Source organism: Rattus norvegicus, chromosome 16, assembly GCF_021556685.1.
Source record: "Rattus norvegicus strain SHRSP/BbbUtx chromosome 16, alternate assembly SHRSP_T2T, whole genome shotgun sequence".
Taxonomy (NCBI): domain Eukaryota; kingdom Metazoa; phylum Chordata; class Mammalia; order Rodentia; family Muridae; genus Rattus; species Rattus norvegicus.
The window spans coordinates 52,784,394-52,807,583 of record NC_141549.1 but is presented as its reverse complement, the minus strand read 5'-3'; the positions used below and the strand labels follow the sequence as shown (position 1 = coordinate 52,807,583).

General features: G+C 44.0%; 1 protein-coding gene and 1 long non-coding RNA gene across 1 annotated transcript; one reads left to right on the top strand and one right to left on the bottom strand.

The window, feature by feature from the left end:
• The window catches only part of Erich1 (glutamate-rich 1), a gene marked incomplete at its 5' end in the record, with an annotated part of 52,793,804 nt that overhangs the window by 30,856,780 nt on the left and 21,913,834 nt on the right, over positions 1-23,190 (bottom strand).
• LOC148000558 (uncharacterized) lies at positions 15,803-21,959 on the top strand. The gene is made up of 4 exons (XR_015640322.1): positions 15,803-16,017; positions 18,852-19,126; positions 19,986-20,226; positions 21,689-21,959. It is a non-coding gene; the product is annotated as an uncharacterized LOC148000558 (long non-coding RNA).

Here is a 23,190-nt window from a genome sequence, read left to right as displayed (position 1 = left end):
CTGATTAAGTGCCTGCCACTCTAGATGCAGAGGAAAACGGCTTAAAGCAGCTCATCTTTCTCTCACCACTAGCACATCCTGTGCTCACATCCACAGCCTTTCCTGGTGCATTTCTGGGAGCACAGCACAGAGGTCTTTGGGCCCACGGATCTCCACTAGGACACTAGGAAAGTTAGGCACACAGGATTGCCTCCCCAAAGAATAGATGTAAACCTGTTCTTCCAGAAGGCTGAGACTTGGAGGTGATTAACAGCCTGGTGAACTGTATCATCTGTTGTATCCGGCCATATCAACCTCCTATAACCAGGGCCAGAGGTGGTTAATAGCCCAAATGCTATCTGTATGATGGAGACCAGGCCTAATCCTTCCTCAGGCCCTTAAGCCAGCACAGTAGCCTATGTCTGGAGCCCACCTTCTTGGAAGAAGTGGCAATGTGCCCTGAGTTGTTTCCTGGTGTACCCACCCTTCCTTGTCACCAGGGAGATTGTACTACACCAGGAACCCCCCCCCCCAAATCATACTGCGTTTAAAATGATTGAGAATGAAGTGCCTGTGGTCAGGCCCCCTGAAGTCTGATCACGGTTGATGAAGTAGATCTGAACTGAGTTTTCATTCTTACCTCTTCTCGGGTCACTTCCCTGCCTGCCGAGGCTACCTGCAGGGTTCCACTCAGAGCCGGTCTGAAACACCCACTCTTACTTGGGTTCTATGTCCCGTACATTCTACTGTTCTTGACGGCTTCCGCAGGTCCCTGTTTCTCTATCAGTTTCTGCCTCCTGGATCATCCCTGTCAGCAGCAGTGTGCTCTGATCGTTCCTATTAGATAACAGCAATGAACCCTGCTCTGCTCTCCTACCCATCTCTGCCTCCCTGTCCAGCAAAGTTCCCTTTCATTGTTGACCATCGGTGAGGCCAAAATGTTCTGCTGTGTGCACTGAATAGAGCTCTTATGCTTCTCACTTTACTATGGATCCCTTTGTTCCCATTACTTCTGACTTTACCATGGCTGGTGTGTCCTTCAGGCACAGCAAAGGATATCGTGGAGCCTTCCAACACCTGCCATTTCACTTCCTATGTCACTAGCAGGCAAGCACCTCCACTGAGTCCTCCCCTGCCCCAGAGAGACGCGTCAGCTTACCCAGTTGTGACCCGGCCTAATAGAAGACTCTGCTATACTTGAATGTTAGGATTCTGTCTTCCTAGCTTCTGAGTATCCACTGAAGGGCAAGGGTTGTCACAGACCCTCAACACCCCTAAAATACCAAAGTCAGGTCTGACACCCATAGTGGACATTCTCTTTGTTTTGTATTCCTCAGGGCATCCCTACTACTTGGCTTCAGCAGTCGGAAAAGATGGCTTAGATTTTAGCAAATGTTTCTGCTGTCAGCTTATAGAAGCCCGAATAGCATCAGGCTACAGAGCAGGAAGAGGAGTCTTCGGGATTGCCAAAGCAGTCACGCTCCTTCCATGTCCCACCCTTAACCTGACACGGTCACCCAGCTCTTACATTCCTTCACCTTCAACATATGGCTTCCAGAAGCCTTATTCTCCCCAAATTCAAACACAAACATGGTAAATAGTGTATCCCAGTCTTCCAAGCCACTGTTACTCTAAAGGTAAGAGAAATGAGACATTTCAAAGAAACGCAAGCGCAGCCCAGAGGCTACCATCCTGTGCCATGATGGAATTGTCTGCTCCCTGTGACTCCATAGTGTGCAATGCAAGTCTGCCAGACGCCAAGCAGATGATTCTACTTACCTTAATCCTAGAACCTGTAAGTTTGCGATTGCTGCTGCCGCCTCCTGACCCAAGGGCTGCCTCTTTGTGTCCCTAGAAGACGTACACTGGCAGGGAGGGATTGCATGGCTAAAAGCCTGCATGAACCCATTAGGCAGTCACCAAAGTGACATATACATTACAACTAGGAAAAGCATGCCTTTAATCCCAGGACGTGGGGAGCAAAAGCAGAGGATCTCTGTGTGTTTTGAAGCCTGATCTACAGAGCGAGTTCCAGGACAGCCAAGGCTGCACAGAGAGATTCACCACTCAAATTTCACCACCACCACCAAAAAAAAAAAAAAAAAAAAAAAAGGCTTAGGAAAAGCAACAACATCATGGAGTGCTAAGGAATGACAACATGCCACTCAGCCTTGGTGTTCGTAGCAAGAGAGAAGAGAACAGGGAAGGGAAACGTGGGAATGTAGGAGTTCAAAGTCAGCACCTACTGTTGGATGGCATCCCAAAGTCACCACAGAAGAAAGAAGGCACTGGAATAGATCTTTTAAAGAGAAGCAAAAATCTGTCTTTTTATGTATGTTCACCCAAATTTCAATTTAAGTACGTTGGTGTCTTAGGGTATTATTGCTGTGAAGAGACACCATGACCAAGGCAACTCATAAAAGAAAACATTTAATTGGCTGGCTTACAGGTTCAGGGGTTTAGTCCATTATCTTCATGGTGGGAAACACTGCAACGTCCAAGCAGACATGGTGCTGGAGGAGCTGAGAGTTCTACATCTTGATCAGGGGACAGGCAGAAGAAGACTGGCTTCCACAGGCAGTCAGAAGGAGGCTCTTTTCCATACTGCTTGGAGCTAGAGCATAGGGAAAGACCTCAAAACCCACTCCTACAGAGACATGCTTCCAATAACAAGGCCACACCTACTTCAATAAGGCCACACCTCCTAATAGTACCACTTCCCATTGGCCAAGCATATTCACATCACCACAGTTTGGTCCTTAAAACTCTTTAATATTAGTTTGGACAAAATATAACCATGGGGTCTAGCCTCAAACCTTGAGCTGTGAAGTTATGATTTTAGCCTTTAGGGCTGTATATACAGCACAGTGGGCCTTCAGCGGTGTGCCCGTGCCTGAGATGGCGTCACATAAAAGAAGAGGATTTCCATGATTGATCCTCGACAACTAAAACTACAGGTAGTCCTGAGCGGAGACCTCCCAGTTCCAGCTCTACGCAGGAGCAATACTTACTCGTAAATGCTAAGCCATCTCTCAGCCCCCACACCGCCTGATTGGACTTTTTCCTTTTTTTCTTTTTAGTTTTTAATGATGGAAATGAAGACGATTGCATCAGATATTTTTAAATTAAAATTGTTTTAGAATTTCATACATAGCATGTGTTTTAATCAAGTCTACCCCCATTAGTTCACCCTCTAAGTTCTGTCCCTCACTCCCAACAGCTATTCCCTCCCAATTTCATGTGGTCTTTCTGTTTGTTTGTTTGTTTGTTTGTTTGTTTGTTTGTTTGTTTGTCAAAGCAGGGTTTGTCTATGCTGGAACTCCCTCTGTAGACCAGGCTGGCTGTAAACTCAGAGATCCACCTGACTCTGCCTCCTAAGTGCTAGGACTAAACGTGTGTGCCACTGTGCACAGCTCATGTGGGCTTTTAACTCTTTGTGGAGTCTGCTAAGTGCTGCCAGTATGTGTGTGGGTACAGACCACCCACAGGGCTTTGAGGCCTCCCGGGGCTACATCGTGAAGAAAATTGAGTTTCCTTTCCCCAGCAGCTATCAATGGCTCCTCGGCTATGAGTGAAGCTTTGTAATACCTGCTGTTTAACGGCCACCCCGGCACCAAGCAGCTACGACCTGAGTCCAATCCCTAGGTGGAAGGAGAGAACCACTCTTAGAAATCCTTTGACCTCCCCGTGTTCTCTATGACATGCATGCACATACACTAACACACACATGCATGCATGCATACATATATATATACATATGCATGTACACATTCACACACATGCTTAGATATGCACATAAATACACATATACACATACACATATACATAAACACACGTATACACACATACACACAAATACATATACATATACATAGACAGACACATAACATAGATAGGTAAATAGATGATAGATGGGTAGGTAGGTAGATAGAGAGACAAATGGTGTAAAAAAGAATCACGTATGCATTTAGGAATAGCAGAGTTTTGCAATGGGTCTATACACTCAACTGTACAGGGAACACATTCAAACAGGTTGAGACAAGGGGAAGTCTTAAAAGACAGAAATAAAAATAGTTATTCCAGATATCTTTGGCCGTGATGATTGATAATCTTCATGATAAGACACACTTGCTGGGCAGATGTCCTTGAAGATGAGCTTTTTGTACCAAGTTGTAACAGGGTTCATTTTTGAGATAAATACTGTGACCAAAAGCAATTTAAGGGGAAAGGGTTTGTTTCAGCTTACGGATTACAGTCCATTAGCTAGGAAGGCCAGGGCAGGAACTCAAGGAAGGACCTTCAAATGGAAACCAATGGAGGAATTCTGCTCACTAGTTTGCTTTCAGGATCTTATTCTACAATTTTTCATGTATAGCACAGATACACCTGCCTAGGGATGGTGCTGCCCACAGTGGACTGTACCCTCCTATAATTAACAAAGACATACTCATAGGCCAACCCGATGGGGGACAGTTTCTCTATTGAGGCTCTCTCTTCCCAAGTATATTAAGTCAACAATCAAAATTTGCTACCACAAGGGCTTATACAAGTATGAGATTCTGGTAATTTTTGTAAAGACACAATCAGCCAACCTGATTTTATTTACTTTGGGACATTAGGGTTAACACGAACAATTCCTATTTGATTTTGACAACTTTTGCTTTTTTTGCTTTTATGATATATATACACAAGTTCATATATAGGTATATATACATATATTTAGTTATATGTGTATATATGTATAAATACATATATGTGTGTGTATATGAGGAAAAAGTATATGCATTTTTCCCCAGAAACAAAAGCAAATTGGTGTGATGGGCAGTGGAATAATCAGCTGTCCCTCTACTTTAACGTTTGCTGTCACGTATTTGCTGTCCCAACCATTTTTTTTAAGCCTGGAAGCCAAAAATGACAGATTACAAGGCTGAGTTTAAAGAAGATTCTTGTGCAGGAGAGAAATGTTGAGGTTTGGTCTTTTGCTCTCATTGTAATGCTAAGAGCAGGCCCCAGGACCTGGTTGTTCCTGAGATGAGAGAGTCCTCTAGGTTATTTTAGATTGGTAAATAAAGACATTAACAACCAGTAGCTGGGTAGAAGAGATATAGGTGGGGTTTAGTTTCCTGGGCTTGGGATGGGAGGAGAAGCAAGAGGAGAAGAAGGTGCAGGAGGAAGGAGAAGCTGCCAGGGGTTAGGTGAGGCATAAAAACATGTCCCTGAGGGTTGGCAGATTGGAGGTAAGAGCAGCCCAGAGGAAACATAGCAAATAGTAAATAACTCAGGATTATCAACAACAACGTAGAGTAGATTTTAATTGCATAGAGGGTAGGTATCCAGCCAGCTCTTGTACTGGCTGAGGCTTATTGTAAATATAAAGGCCATGCGTGGTTTTTATCTGGGAACTAAATGGTCAAAGGCAGGATAGAAACCGAGGGTTGGGATTAAATAATTTCTACAAGGAGAAGAGTGGCAAAATTAGGAAAGAGTTGTAACCTAGAAAACAATGCTTTATTGTCAACTGTCCTATGGCTATGTGAGAAAATGCCCTCATTTTAAAGAAACACACATTGAGGGGTTGGGAAGGCAGTCCAGTGGTTAGAGCACCAGCTGCTCTTGCAAAGGACCCATGCTCAGTTCCCAGCACCCACACCAGGTGGCTCACAATCACCTAGAACCCCAGCTCAATGGATATTCAACATATCTGGCCTCCCCAGGAACCCACACTCACATACCAACACACATCATTACAGTTTGAAGCCACCATGTACACGGTAGGAGTTGAACTCACATTCTCTGGAAGAGCAGCCAGTGTTTCTAACCACTGAGACATCTCTCCATCCCCATATAATTAAAAATAAAAATTTTTTAGGCTAAACACGTTCAAGTATTTAGAAGTAAAGACCCATAGTGTTTCCAAATGTGGTTTAGAAACATGCATATATCGAGATATGTATGTATGTATATGCATATATGTGTATATTTCCTTGATCTTCTGGTCCAATTATATATAAATTTATATATAAGCTCAGTGAGAAGTAAATAGAAAGACAGAAAAAGCAATGGTGACTAAGTTCTTGCACAGAGAAACAACATCCTTAACGCTTGGTATTTTAGTTAGGGTTTTTACTGCCGTGAAGAGACACCATGACCACAGCAGTTCTTTTTTTTTTTTTTTTAAGATCTTTTTTTTTAAAGATTTATTTATTTATTTTATGTACAGCATTCTGCCTGCATATGTGACTACAGGCCAGAAGAGGGCGCCAGATCTCATTACAGATGGTTGTGAGCCACCGTGTGGTTGCTGGGAATTAAACTCAGGACCTCTGGAAGAGCAGTCAGTGCTTTTTTTTTTTTTTTTTTTTTTGGTTCTTTTTTTTCGGAGCTGGGGACCGAACCCAGGGCCTTGCGCTTCCTAGGCAAGCGCTCTACAACTGAGCTAAATCCCCAACCCCGCAGTCAGTGCTCTTAACCGCTGAGCCATCTCTCCAGCCCAGCAATTCTTATAAAGGAAAACATTTCATTGGGGCCGGCTTCTGCTTTCAGAGGTTCTGTCCATTATCATCATGGTGGGCAACATGACAGCATGCAGGCTGACATGGTGCTGGAGAAAGAGCTGAGAGTTCTACATCTTGATCTGAAGGAACAGAAAGAGACTGAGAGTCACACTAGGTGTAACTTGAGCATCAGAAACTCAAAGCCACACCGCCCAGTAGTGCCACTCCTTAAGGCCAAGCAATCAAACACATGAGTCTGTGGGAGCCATGGCTATTCAAACCACCGCGCTAGGGGAATGTGAAGAGTGAATGGGACTTGGTACTCTTTGTACTAGTCTTGTTATTTGTCTGTAGGTCTGAGCTTCTTTCAAAATTAAAATTACTAGCAGGGGCTGGGGATATGACTGCATTCAAACTCCAGCGTCACAAAACAAAAGCAAAAAGAAATGGAACAAAGCCCAAACATCAACTTACACAACTGTTATTCAAATCTCTTTGTACTCCCAGTGTGAAACTTAATATAAGCAATTCCTGTGGTGAGAAATGCTTTAAGAGCTTCCACTCCCCCACCCTCAAAATATGTAGTTTCTCCTTTTGCTCATTAAAGACATGCCACTCACTCCCCAATTCTTTGGCTTGCAGAAAGTTCAAAGCCAATTTGCTGGCTAACTATTGTAAGTCACAATGCTCCCAAGAAACTTCCTTGTGTTCTCAGTACCCGCTAATATTTTTTTTGTCCCAGAGTTTCCTCACCAAGTGCTTTTCTGTTTACACATCATCTGTCAGGGACTACCCAATCTCTACACAGGTCTCCATCATACCACAGTAACATCAGAATACCACAGCTTATGCCTTCGCAATTCCACAAGCAAAACCCCAAAGTGAGGCTTGTGAAAGCATTGTCTGTAAGAAGCCAAGACTCTGGATCTAGAATTACTTATGGTGAATTTTGCTTGGCCCAAGACTAAAATTCAAGAGTAATTGGAGGAACCTACACCCACCCTCCCACGCACCACTCCACAATAAACAGTGTTTCTTTTTAACAGCTTCTGGTGAGATGCAGGCCGAGGAACCTGCACCCACGCTCCACCCACCACTCCACGGTAAACAGTGTTTCTTTTTAACAGACTTCTGTTGACATTCAGACATCGGCCAATTCAAAGCTTTGTTTCCTGCCCAAGTTCAGCCTAACTCTCCAACATAACCTTCGTCTGCCACGGGAGTATGCTACAGCTGTGTCACCCAATAAGCTAGCTGCTAGGGGCACGTGACTGTTGGATATGGATATTTGCATGCATGTGGGTAGTGTGACCAAGAAAATTAACTGCTTATTTATAGTCGGTGGTTATAGGACCTGGAGCATAGTTCAAGAGTCTGCCTAGCTTCCCCAGAACCCACAGAAAAATGACATCTGCTTGGCTGGTTGTCAGCTTGACACATAGCAGAGTTATCTGAGAAGGAGGAATCTCAATGGGAAAATACTCCATCAGATTGGTCCGAAAGCAAGTCAGCCCACTTGGGGTGTTACCGCACCTGGGTAGGTGCTCCTGGGTTGTATACACAAGAAGAGCAAGCCTTGAGGAGTGAGCAAAAAATGAGTGTCCCTCCACTCGGTCTCTGCCAAGGCCCCTGCCTCAGCTCCTGGCTCTGTGTGTAAGAGAAAGAGACCAACACAATGATGGTTCTCATCCCCAAACTACTTAAATCTACAGTTACTGCATTACTTACACAGTAGGCACTGACTTCCCTCAGTGATTGACTGTGACAGTGATGTAGAAGCCAAATAAATGTTTTCCTTCCCAAGCTGTTCTTGGTCCACATTTTAGCACAGAAGTAGAAATCAAAGTAGGACACTCGCTAATTTTAATGTAGAGTAGCTACACATGGCTAGTGGCTGATTACCTTGTTGAATACTTGGGACAAGAGCTAGGGCTTTATACGGAATCGACAGAAGGTGGTTTAAAAGACACTGGGAGTATTAAATAAATAAATAAATAAATAAATAAATAAATAGTAGCCTGAAAGGGTTTTATGGCTATCATGGGTAATCATGACTACCAGCTTGAAAAGGTTTGAAATCACCTGGGAGACACACTCTGGGCGTGACAGTGAAGGCATCTTCTCTCAGCCAACTGTCAAGAGAGGGAACGCCAGCCCTAATATGGCCAGCACCGTATTCAGTCTGGGACCAGACTGAATAAAAGGAGAAAGTGAGGGCTCTCCAGACGGCTCAGTGGGGAGAGGCACCATCCACCAGCCAGGACCTGAGTTACTCCTCAGTCATCACACACGGTAAGAGAACTGACCCCCACACGCTGTTCTCCGACTTCCATGTGTGCACTTTGACACATACAAACTGTATTTGAAGAATAAAATAAATGTATTTTTTTTTTAATGTAAGGAGAAACCAAGCTGAGCACCAGCACTATGGTCTGCTTCCTGACTGTGGACTCAACGCGCCCAGCTGCCTCGCTTCCAGTCAGCACGCCTTCCTGGCCACGACGGACAGTTCTCCTTAAACCGTGAGACCCTTTAGGTGACTATTGCCACAGCAACAAAAAAAGAAACTGAGGCAGGGCTGGTCTTGGCCCCAAGCTACTTAAATCACCTACAGTTATTGCATTATTTAACCAGCAGGCTGCAACGTCACCATGAGCCACCGGGGCCACCGCCAGCTTGTGGCAGGATCATCAAAGCTTCAGCTGGTGGGACATTTCCTCCTGGGATCTTGCTTCTGTTTTTTGGTGCTGGGGATGGGACCTGGAGTCTCAGTCATGCATCAGGCCAATGGCTTGTTTCTGAGGTACAGGACTGTATATGCAGACCATCAAAAGGCTGCTGGAAATCGGTAACGTGTGAGAGCGATGACCAGAATTTTACTCAAGGTATGCTTTATTTATGAGCTTTCTATATACTTTGTGGAAAGGGAAACAGACTGACTGTGAATGCCGGCAGAAATCTAATGAGCCCAGCCTTCCTCCCGGTCCTCAGTAGTTGGGGCTGCGTTCTTATTCAATGGCCTGCAAGACCAACAGGGCTGGGAACAGGCACACTAGACAGCCAACTTCCTGAGCCAGTTGTCAGCTGTCTTCAACCTGCTGGCTGCCCAGCCTGGCATTTTGTCTCCCTTGGCAAGTCCCACTCTCGGACTTGCTCTACGAAAAGGGGAAGAAAGCACAGGGCATGGGTAAGAGAATCGCTCTTCTTGGAGTCCTGAGCCATGCTGGTCCAACCTGCCTGAGCCAACTGTTCTCCCATGTAGCAAGCACTGAGAGGCACATAAGTTCCTTTATTATTTTTTTCTTTCTTTTTTTTTTTTTTTTGGAGCTGGGGACCGAACCCAGGGCCTTGCGCTTGCTAGGCAAGCGCTCTACCACTGAGCTAAATCCCCAACATAAGTTCCATCATGGTACCTGCTTAAAGAGAGTAACCTATATTTTCCACCAAAGACGGGAGATCGTCAAGCAAAACACAATATATGATCACCGAGAGAAGAGAGAGAAAATTACCATTGGTCTTAAGATCATGCTATTCTCCTAACAAAGTTAGCATGGAAACTCAAAATCACCTAAGAGTCTATTAGTTACTAGTTTACCAACACTAAGAAGAAAAGTTAGGTCAAATGCTTGAAATTGCCTGGCAAAGAAAAACCAGTGTTGCTTTCAAAGCAGATAATTATTCTGTGGGCCTCTGTATGTAGCAGCTGGGCTAGACATTCACACTTTGCTATGGTCATACACTGAGGTTGCTACGAAGGGTTGTTGCAGGGGCAATGATATCAACAGTTAGCAAAGCAAATTGACCCTCATAGTGTGGATGAGCCCCCTTCAAATGACGGAGCCCCAAAGATGAAGGAATTCCACTCCAAGACAGAAATATGGGAACCTTGCCTAAGTGTCCAGCCAGCCTGGCCTAGCCTAGCCTGCAAATTGTAGACCCAAGACCCCACCACCCACACCTATGTCCTCCAAGCAGGCTTTCCCTAGGGATTTAGAGCCTGACCTCTAAACCCATGTATGCACACCCACACCCACACAGATGCAGCTGAATATTTAATTCTCGGTTCTATTTCTCTAGAGAACCCTGACCAACAGGGCTATATTCTCAAGGTAAGGATTCACAGAAATTTACTTGAGTAAGAGATTTTTTTCAAGATTTATTTATTTAGATGAGACACACCAGAAGAGGGTGTCGGATCCCGTTACAGATGGTTGTGGTTGCTGGGAATAGGACATAGGACCTCTGGAAGAGCAGTCATCCGAGCACCGAGCCATCTCTCCAGCCTGAGTAAGAAATTTTTAAAGGCTCGGTATTGCTACAGTTGGTGTTGAAGAACAGGAATCAAAGACCTCCCTTAACTGTGTGTGGTCATTTGCTCCAATGTCGAAATCCAGTTCCTTCAATGTCATATGGATGTGGAGCCTGACTTTCATAGAGACTTTACAGTCTCAGCTGTGCTCAGTGGGCAGTACTGAAGCAAGAAGGAGGCCATGCCTGACTTGTGTATATCCTTTCCTAGCCAGTGGTAGCTACTTCAGCCCAGTCTGGGACACTGGCAAATTTGAATGAACTTCTTCCTTAGCTTCCAGCAAGAGTTGTTATGTAAGGAAGCACTGGAACTTTCCCAAAAGCCATGGCGTTTTCCCAAATTCAAAAGTAACTAAGGCTCCTTGTAGCCCAACTAAGTAACAAGCCTAGGCAAGGGAATGATAGGTAGTTCAAATAGAAGAGGGCTTGCCAAGCATGTGAGAGGCCCTGGGTTCCAACTAAGAAAAATGAGCACACACACACACACACACACACACACACACATACACACACATACATACACACATACACACACTACACACACATACATACACACACATACATACACACACATACATACACATACACATACACACACTACACACACATACATACACACACATACATACACACACATACATACACATACACATACACACATACACACACATACACACACATACATACACATACATACACATACACACACATACACACACATATACACACACATACACACACATACATACACATACACATACACACATACACACACATACACACACATACATACACATACATACACATACACACACATACACACACATATACACACACATACACACACATACATACACATACACATACACACATACACACACATACACACTCATATACACACACATACAAACACATACACACTCATATACACACATATATACACACATACACACTTATACACACACATACACACACATATACACACACACATACACACTCATATACACAGACATACACACACATATACACATACACACTCATACACACTCATATACACATACACACATATATACACACATACACACATACACACACATACACACATATACACACATACATACACACACATATACACACATACACACATACACACACATACACACACATACACACACATATACACACAGACACACAGGGTTTATAATCCCAATGCATTGGGCAGTGCTGAGATTAGTTACCTGGGTGAGGTAGTACCAGAGGTTGAAAGGTAGATGTTTAAAAGCAGATTGGGAGCATAGAACACTTGATTTCCAAACTTTGCCAACTGGTGCGGGATAAAAAGATCTACTATGTCAATTCCAAGCTGCCAGCTTAACCTGAATGCGGAGTTGGGGTGGGGGGAGGAAGCTCCAGCACTCCTTTGGGTGGGCTGGCCAATGTGGGGTGTTTTGAGTCTCAGTGAAGTGAGAGAGGAGAGCCTGTGGGAAATTGTGTAGACACAGCAATGACCAGCTCCAGTATCAGAGACAAGGGGCCTGGGCCAGTGTTTGAAGAGGGGTGAAGTAGTTAGGGCCAACTGTGGGTTGCTGGAGCTAAGAGAGGTGAGCAGAAAGATTGGGAAAAAGAGGGACGAACAGAGGTGGCCTTCCCACAAAAGCTGTGAGACCCTGGTGTGGTGAGAACACCTGCGTGCCCCATCCTGTGCTCTCAGAGTCTAGCAGAGGAAGAAGGCATTCACATGCACCTGAAGACAAGCAGGGTGATGTGACCCTGTGGCCTGGCACAAGTCGTAGGAAGCCAATGGCGAGGAAAGGGTCTTGCATTCGGTGTCTGTGGAAGGGATGGGAATCTGGAACTGAACCGATAAACATCCAATGTACAAATACTCGTAAGAGCCATCTTTTCTATTATTGGGAAAGAGTACATGTGCAATGGATGAGAAAATGCATCTAAAACTTATGGTGTGGGGCTGGGATTAGAAGTACTGCTGGAAACTTACGTTTTTAAGCAGAGAGATGCAGCTGTACATGTAATATATATTACACTGCACAGCTATGTGTGAGTTTAAGTATATATGCCATGCATGTGCATATGCCCAGGTAGCTATCTCTGTATGGATTCCTGGAAGGCTCCAACATTAGCAGCATCCTACTAGTACTGAGCTGACCACTGCCCAGTGGTTTTGTTTTTGTTATTGTTTCCCTGAGGATTACACCTAGGGCCTCACCCAGGCTAGGCAGACATTCTACCACTGATTTATATCTTTAGATTTCTTTGATTTTGAGGCAATGTCTTGCTAAATTGTTGAGGCTGGCCTTGAACTTACTCTGTAGCCAAAGCTGGCCTTGAATTAGTGATCCTTCTTTTTCAACTTTCCAAGTCACTGAGATGAATGGGCTGCACCAGCAGACCTAGGTCTAATGCTGATTCTTGCTTTATCGGTCTCCATTGAAGAGAAGTCATGGTTTCTCACAAAAATGTCTGATGCTAAGACTAGAGCAGGAAAGGTTCAGGATCAGTCTGGAATATCTTGTTGTTGTTGTTGTTGTTGTTGTTGTTGTTGTTGTTGTTGCTGTTGTTGTTGCTGTTGTTGCTGTTACTGTTGTTTTCCCCAGGACCTGTTTCTCTAACAGCCCTGGCTGTCCTGGAACTCATTTTGTAGACCATGCTGGTGTCGAACTCACAGAGATCTGCTTTTGCCTCCTGAGTGCTGGGATCTAAGGGATATGCCACCCTGCCTGGCTTGTCTGGAATATCTTATGGTGCCAAAAATTAAGGGTGGTCTCAAGAAATGAGGGAAATTTGATTAAAAAGGACTGAACCTGTCCTTTAACACTCCATGGGACCAAATGGGAATCCATGAATGAGTATTAGACAGAGACATGATGATAAAGATGAGGACAAAGGCAGGAAGAAAGATGAGAGGTAGAAGATCTAGCAAACAGATGATGGTTAGAAGATAGATAGACGGGCTGGAGAGATAGCTCAGTGGTTAAGAGCACTAACTGCTCTTCCAGAGGTCCTGAGTTCAAATTCCAGCAACCACGTGGTGGCTCACAACCATCTGTAATAAGATCTGATGCCCTCCTCTGGTGTGTCTGAAGACAGCTACAGTGTACTCATATATAATAAATAAATAAATCTTTTTTAAAAAGAAGATAGATAGATAGATAGATAGATAGATAGATAGATAGATAGATAGATAGATAGATAATGATAGGGAGAAAAATGGGTGGTATATGTGAGAGAGACAGAGAGAGTTAAAAAAACAGTATATAATAGATGAATAGATGTTAGAAAATAAGATACATGATAGTAAATAGACAATAAAAGGCATGGATGTGGGGGGAGGCGGAAGGGGGAAGAGAAGGGAGGAGGGGAAGAGACTAGAGCTTTTCTTCCATCAGTCTATGTAAGCAGAATGGTCGCACAAGATATCAGTGTGCTAATTCCCAAGACCTATGACTACGTTACTTCGCCTTGTAAAGGGGGCTTTCTTTGCATATATTAAACTTAAAGGGCTTCAGTGGAAACTTTATTCTAGGCTATTCACCTGGCCCAGTGTCAGAGTCAGAGCGAGAAGATGGAAAGGTGACAGCAGAGACCAGAGAGACGAGGAAACCCTATGCTTGTCACTTAGAGATGTAGGTGGGATGCAGATGCACTTCTATAACAGTGGCTCTCAACACGTGGGTCACAACCCCTTTGGGGTCGATCAGGGGTCACATACCAGATGTTTACATTGCAATTCATTGCAGTAACAATGAAAATAACTTTATAATTGGGGGTCACTACAACATAAGGAACCATATTAAAGGGTCACGGCATTGAGGAAGTTGAGAACCCCTGCTCTAGAAGCTTGGCAAGTCAGAGAATGGGTCCTTCTGAGCCTTCACAAGGAGTGTAGCCAGCAGCACCTGCTGTTAGCCTAGTGAACTGATTTAATTTTATCCTATAGAGTATAAAATATTAACTATATATTATTTTCAGGAACTAAGTTTACAAGCGTTTGTTACAACAATAATAGAAAAGGATGTAAATTGGACACTAATATAAATGCCCTTGAGGAAATACAGAAATTGTGAAGCAGCTAAAGATCATTTTGGGTAATGGATAGAATAGTTACTTCAGGAAGTCTTAGTCAGTCAGGTATGGGTTGCACATTCCAGTAACAAGCACTTGGAAACCTGGAGCAAGATAGGAAATTGGAGGCCAGACTAGGCTCTGTCAGAGAGGAGAGAGAGAGAGACAGAGAGAGAGAGACAGAGAGAGAGAGACAGAGACAGAGAGACAGACAGAGAGACAGAGAGACAGAGACAGAGAGACAGAGACAGAGAGACAAACAGAGAGACAGAGAGACAGAGACAGAGAGACAGAGAGACAGAGAATATGCTTGTCCGAGGGAGTGGCACTCTTAGGAGGTGTAGCCCTGTTGGAGGAAGTGTGTCACTGTGGGGATGGGCAATGAGACCCTCCTCCCAACCATGTGGGAGCCAGTCTTCTCCTGGCTGCCTTCAGATGAAGATGTAGAACTCTCAGCTCCCCCTGCGTCATGCCTGCCTTGATACTGGACTGAACCTCTGAACCTGTAAGCCAGCCCCAGTTAAATGCTGTCTTTTATGAGTTGCCCTGGTCATGGTGTCTCTTCAAAGCAATGGAGACCCTAAGACTGACAGAGATATAGAAATAGAGACAGAAAAGCAAAGAAGGCAGGAAAGACATCCCTGATATAAAATAATGTTTGATAAGAAATGGGGTACATAAGCCAGGTGTCCTTCTTTGACCCCAGCATTCAGAAAGCAGCAGCAGATGGGTCTCTGTGAGTTAGAGGCCAGCCTACTCCAGCTTCACAGCAAGTTTCAAGCCATCCAGGGCTACGTAGTGAGAACCTGTCTCAAAACAATGAAAAGAGATAAGTAGTAGTAGTAGTAGTAGTAATAATAATAATAATAATAATAATAATAATAATAATAATAATAGAACGACTTTAATCATTCCATGTTTCCTTTATGATTTCAAAGGAATCACTGGAAGAGGAGAAACTTGACATATGCCAACTTATCAAGTAATTGTAGTTCATCTTCTCGGCGATGCACACATCAGAGTGTGTGACCCTGCACCTAATGTAACGAAGGACAGTACACAGACCCACAAAGGTGGCAGCACAGAGCCTGCACCTGCCCTTTGCTTGTTAGATGGACATTACAGCAATGGCAAGTCCTGAGGATTAGGTGGGGTAAGAGCTCTCTGTTCCTTTCTGATTCTGACCGTGGTATGTTTTACTTATACAAGAGAATGTCCTTGTCTACAGAAATTATAGGCCAAAGAATTCCTGCAATAAAATATTCTGTCCACAGTTTACTCTTAAGTGGAAAAACCAAGTTTCTTGCTGTGGGGAGGGTATCACAAGGCCACGGTGTTTCCTGGGGAGCTATTGGCCATTAATGGGTGCTGGAGAAGGGAGATACATTTCCTTCCATGGCATAGCTGCTGGTTAGTTATCCCTGCTCCTGTAAGTAACCCCTCACCCACGATTCTGTAAGCAACGCTAACTAATCTCACTGGTTCACACACACAGGAGGATGAGAGGCTAGAAAGAGGAAGGGCATTAGCAGATGTAGGAGGGTCAAGAGAGAGGGTGACAGGGTGATGTCATCAAAATACTTAACACATATGTATAATGCAATAATAAAACTCATTTGTCTGTATAATTAGTATATAACTCATTTTAAAAGCTTTTTTAAAAGGAGTACTGGAGAGGATCATTAGTTAATAAAGTGTTTGCCACATAAGCATGAGGACCTGTGTTCAGAAGCCTAGCATCTAGACTGTGATGGTTTGTATACGCTCAGCCCAGGGAGCGGCACTATTATAAGGTATGGCCTTGTTGGAGTAGGTGTGTCACTGTGGGTGTGGTCTTTAAGACCCTCCTCCTAGTTGCCTGGAAGCCAGTATTCTCCTAGCAGCCTTCAGATGAAGATGTAGAGCTCTCGGCTCCTTCTGCACCATGCCTGCCCTGATGCTGCCATGTTCCCACCTTAATGATAATGGACTGAACCTCTGAACCTGTAAGCCAGCCCCAACTAAATGTTGTCCTTATAAGAGTTGCCTTGGTCATGGTGTCTGTTCATAGAAGTAAAACCCTAACTAAGACACACATAAAAAGCTAGACTTGATGATTTAATCCCACAACTGGCAGAATCAAGGGCAGGAATGAATGAATACTCTGGAGTTCATTGGTCAACGAATCTAGCCTAACTGATAAGCTATAGATTTGGTGAGAGACTATGTCTCAAAATATAGGGTGGAGAAAACTGGACCCTATACCAACCTCTGGCACATGTACATATATGTACACATGTATACTTACACATGCACATAGACAACACCCACATTCCACACATAAGCACACACACACGTACACACACACACACTCACGCTTTCTTAAGAGAAAAAAATAACAGATATTTCAACTATATTTGCCACTTTCAGTGTGCATAATTATTTAAAAATCAACAACAGAGGCTGAAAGATGATTCAGTGGTTAAGAGCACTGGCTGTTTACCAGAGTACTGGGGTTCTATTCCTAGCAACCACATGGTAGTTTCCAACCATCTATAACTCCAATTCCAGGGGAAACAGTGCCTTCTTCTGGCCTCTGTAAGCAAGAAACACATTCACGGAACACAGACATGGTCTGTTTCTACCTCTTAGTCCTGGAAACCATGTTGCTTCCTTGCCTTTGTGTCAGTATCTCTGTAGGAAATTCCTGGAACTGCTATATCACCCTATGGACCTGATAGGTGTTTCATGCTACCATTGTCATCCCCAAAACTGCCCCTTCAATTTCTACTAATAGAGTTCCTGGGTATGTTGTCTACATGGAGAGTAAGTTTGTCAAAGAGTAAGCTATGGGATTCTGCCATTCAGGGGAACTTCCTCACGAGACATTGGACCTGTTCCTCTGTGTTTCTTTTGGCTATCAGTGTTCTTGACACTTTTCTCGCCCAGCAACTGGCCTTTTGTTATATAGATGGGCAGAAGTTTTCGTGCTGGGGAGGCAGGGCATGCTGTGGCCTTCCTATTCCTCCATTTTCCAGATAATGGTGATGGTGTTGCTGTTCTCACTGAGATTGGAGTTTCCCTGGGACTGTGAAGAAAATGGCTTTACTCCATGAACAAATTTCTTTCCTTCCTGTGCCGAGTGCTGGAACTCTTGCCTTGGTTTCCAGACAAAAATTTTGACGCTTTCAAGATTCCAGAACCCACTCCATAAACACCCAGAATTCTCCTTCACTTGATGCACCTTTCTTGTTGTTTTGTCGTTGTTGTAGTTGTTGTTGTTGTTGTTGTTGTTGTTGTGAGTACACGCTGCTCTTGGGTGTACTAACCCAAGTTCAGTTCCCAGCATCACTGTTGAGCACTGCAGTGCTCACTGCTCTGTAATTCCAGCCAGGGCATCCAACACCCTCCTCTGGCCTCCATGGGCACTGCACTCACGTGCACATAATCCACAACAGTCACACATATGCATAGTTTAAAATACGCAAATCAACAAAACTTTCAAAGACAAACGCCGACTGGGGTGTTCTCACATGGGAGGCAAACTCAGGTTTCCACTGGTCTCTAGGGTCATGTTCAAAAGCAAGCTCTCGAGTGGCTGGATCTGCTCTCTCAAAAGGAAAGCGGTGCAAATACCAAGAGTTGCTAATGGCGTGCGTGGGTTTTACACAAAAGAGGAAAGGTAAAAGTCACTGATTCCCAAAGGCAACAGTCAAGACATGCTTAAGTGATAAGACTAATCAATTATTAAAGAAACGCCTTCTCCATTAGTTTTTAATTAAATGTGAGCATCCCTGGGGCACTGATACAGAGTCCAAAGCTCAATTTTTCCAAATGATGGTGAATTTCACCTCAGGATTAGAACATCAAATATTAAAACTAAGTAAGCGTGTAGCTGGAAATCTGCATGCGCACACAGGAAATCGTTTGATGAGTGAGCGAACTTGCAGTGGTGCGTATGTCTCAGAAAGGCAACTCCTTTATAGGATTATGCTTTTTTCTCCTCAGGAAAGTTGCTATTGCTGAAGATAATTTCCCCTAGAAATGTGCTTCAAAGATCTTGAGGAGGAGACATTCAACCTGAATGGGGCTGATGCTAAGGTCCTTTAGAGACTGCATGCAAGGGAGCCATGCTTGATGCTTCCTTACAAGGATGCTCGCAGAGTCTATCCACGCGGGGACCAGAGGGACCTGGAAGAGTGTTAATGCATATGAATGTGACCAGTGTGTCGAAGTGAACCACCTACCCTGGGATGGAGAAGACTCAGCAGGCTTGATGTCAGGTATCTAGCACAGGAGGCAGTGAATTATGGGTAGCCATGTGGACGGGGCAGGGACAAATATGCGGCATCTCAAAGTCAGAAGAGAATATAGGCAAATGCTGCAGGAAGCAAAGGTCACTATCCCTTAACAGATCAGTTAGGGTTCTCCAGAAAGAAGAACTAATCTGATGTGTATAAACAGATGTTTAAGGAACAATTTAGATCGCAGCTCGTCGTGGATCCTCAGAGATCGAACCTCTACAGGGAAGACTGGTAGGCTGGGGCCTCAGAAAAGAGGTGATGTACTTAAGCCCGAAGGCATCTGCTACCTGAATTCATTCTTCCCTAGACCTTGGTCTCTGCTCTCAGCAGGACTTCAAAACAGACTAGATGACGTATACACATTGTGGAAGCTAATCTGCTTCATTCAGAATATAATTTGTTTAAATTTTATACCATCTAAGTAATAACTTCAGTGGGGCTGGTGAGATCCATAGAATATTTGCCAAGCAAGCATGAGGATGGGAATTCACTCTCTAGAGACCGCAGAAGTAGCCAGGTATGGTGGGGGTATTCTTGGAACCAGCAATGTGAAGGTGGGACAGGAGGATCCCTGCATTTGCTGGTGGGTCTGTTTAGCCAAACTGGTAGCTCAAGGATCAGTGAAACACCCTGTGTCAAAAGATGAGGTGGAAGACACCTAACACCAGACTCTGGTCTTCACACACTATATATATATTTTTTACACACAACAACCAACACCCCCCCCCCCAATGTTTATAGAAACATCCAGAATGGTGTTGGACCAGGACCTAGCCAAGCTGATACATATAATAAACCATAGTGATCACCTCTCTGCTGGGCCTTTCCTCTGTTCTAGAGGATATCTGAGACTTGGAGGCCTCTGTCACCTGAAATTCGGAGGCCAGCAAAGGAAGGCTACTCTTTTCTGCTGTGACTGCCTGGAAAGCCATCAAGCTGGGTTAAAAGTCAACACTGCTACCTCAGGCAATGACAAGGACAGGCCTAGCAAGTTGCCTGGGAATGAATTCTACTCCTGTTGCTAAAACCTGTCACTGGACCTTGGTCCTCAAAGTGTCACAAGACAAAGAAGCCATACTGTAGGTATCATTTGTTTGCTTTCATCACAGAGGCTCCCCATCTTTCCTTTTCCTTGAAAGAGCAAAGATTTATTCTGAATTCTCTGAGCTTCACCTTTCTTCTGAAGCAAAATGCTTCTGGGAAGAAGGAAAAAGAAAACCACATGTTTGTGAAATCAAAAGGTTGCTTTGAAGCATGTAGCAGGAAAGTAATTTTCTGTTACAAAGAATTTGGCTGAGAGAAGTTTGGTCAGAGAACAGTGGCCCTGTCTGTATATAAAAGGCTCTGTATATATGAATGTAGCCGCAGGTCAAAAATGTGAATTGGCCATCAGTGGCTACATCTCTACTGCACATGCTCACAGTTCTTTTCCTTCTCTTTACTCCTAAGGTTTACATTTTAACGATGGCTTAAATAGCATTTACGTTGCATTAAGTATCACACATAATCTAAAGATGATTGAATATGCATGGGAAAATATGAATAGATTCTATTCATAGTACATGCCAGGTGGATAAGAAGGAACTTGAGTGTCAGAACATTTTGTTCTACCTGGGGACCCATCCCCAGTGAACACCTACATGAGTATATTCTCTCTTGTGGTTTGAATATGAAATATTCCCCATAGGTTCGTGCTTTGAACACTTGGTTCCCAGATAATGGTGCTGTTTGGGAAGGTGATGGAATCTTTGGGTTGTAGAGCCTTCCATGAGGAAGTACGTCACCGGACACGGGCGTTGAGGTTTTAAAGCCTGGTTTGACTTCCTGTTCTCGCTCTCTGTTTCCTGTATGTGAGTGCATGCACTGTGCCATGCCTTCTGCCTTAGTTAATGTTCTATTGCTGGGAAGAGATGGGCTTTTGAAACCTCAAAGCCTAGTGAAACCCAATCTCCAACAAGGTCACACCTACTCCAAGGCCATGCCTCCTAATCCTTCTGAAACAGTTCCACTAACAGGTGACCAAGCATTCAGCTCTGTCGGCCTGTAGGGAGCATTCTCAGTCAAATCAGCACAGATCCCACCTCTGCTTAGCATAAAGTCTTTGGAATGGCAACTGCGCTCTCCTTTCTCCACTTCTCTAGTAAAGTCACAAGGTAGGAGCGCTAGCCATGACCACAGCATTTTCTAAAGCTGTTCTGTTTTGATGAAACAGTACAGTTGCCAGATCTAAAGTAACTTGGTTCCCACTTGTTTTTCTAGCTACCGCTTCCCTATTGGCCCATCCTATTGGCCCCAGTAACAGCCAATAAACAAAAGATGTTTATCAGTCACATGACCTTTCTTTAAGCCACCCCTTCCTTTCCAGCCACCCTGGTAACTGCTGACCATAGGCCCCAAATGGCAAGACTTCAGCCCCTCTGCCTTCCCTTTTATGTCCTATAACTATCCTGATTTGTAAGAGGACTGTGGTCTCTGGTTCTGCCATTAGAGCCTTGTCAACAAGTCTTTTCCAATCACTAATCCTTCATCTTTTCCCCTCAGAGTCCTTACAATAGGTGCGCTTTGAAACCAGGCCTTGAATGAAGCATTGGATGCTTCTGGCACAAATCCAAGCAGATCCTTAGAAAGACTCTTGAGTCCTCGTAATTGCATTGCAATATACACCCAAAAATAGATGCAAAAGAAAGACAAGCTGTGTGCTGTGTGGGGTGAGTCATTTGAGCGTCCTCATCTTCCTGTATCAGTTTGGATTTGGATTTACTGCTCACCTCTGCGTCATCATCACATCAATAAAGCATCTAAATTTACCCCAGTCCTGAAGAGAACTGTGTAATAAATTAAGGTTGGGGGGCAGAGGGAGGACCAGGTCGAATCACTCTTGAATTCATAGACTTTAATGGAACACCATGAACTCTGCCTTGTAGCGTCTGGATTTAAACCAGCATTTAATAATGAGAAAGCTGAGGAACAAAACTCATTTCAGTCTCATCAATCTCTGATTTATAGAAACATTTTCCTTCATTCCTTTTGAAAACAGTGTTCCGTAATTTCCCCTTTTTTGAACCTGTACTACAAAGGTCATGTGTTGTAAACTTAGTCCTTGTAGTAACAATATTGGGAAGTAGAGTCTAGTGGGAGGTGCTTACTCCTAAAGACAAGTAGCAACAGTAGATAGTTTGTTACTGGAGTAAGTTTGTTATAAAGGCAGGTTTTAAGTCTTTTTGCCGTCTCTTGCTCTCTTGGACTTTTCAGCTTCCAGAATTATAAGATAAATAAGAAGGGCCTAGTCAAGCCAGATGGTGCACACCTTTAATCCTGGCACTCAGGAGGCAGACAGATCTATTGAGTTCAAGGCCAGCCTGGTCTATAGATGGAGTTCCAGGACATCTAAGGTTATACAGGGAAACCCTGTTCGGAAAACAAAATCAAAACAAACAAAATAATAATAGAAGGAGAAGGAGAAGGAGGAGAAGGAGGAGGAGGAGGAAGAGGAGGAGGAGGAGGAAGAGGAAGAGGAGGAAGAGGAGGAAGAGGAGGAGGAGGAAGAGGAGGAGGAGGAGGAGGAAGAGGAGAAAGAAAAGAAGGAGAAGAAAAGGAAAAGAAGAATGACCCAGTCTGGAAAAAAAATTAGCCAGTCTGATATCTATGAAATAAAGGCTAGCCTGGTTTACATCAGAGAGCTGCAGACAAGTCAGGACTACAAAGAGACCCAGTCTCAAACACCAGAACAAAACAAAACAAACAAATTGCTCTGCCTATGGTGTGCTGTCACAGCAGCATAAATGGATGCAGACAGAGATAAGAACCATTACTGTGCACTGTGCAGATACCCAAGCTGAATCTCTCTCTCTCTCTCTCTCTCTCTCTCTCTCTCTCTCTCTCTCTCTCTCTCTCTCTCTCTCCTTCTCTCTCCCTCTCTCCCTCCCTCTCCTCTTCTTTCCCTCCCCTTTTCTCCCTTCTCTCTCCTCCCTCTCTCCTTTCCTGCTTCCCTCTCCCCTCTAAGTCCCTGCTTCCCTAAAATAAAATCAATCGCATCAGACCAG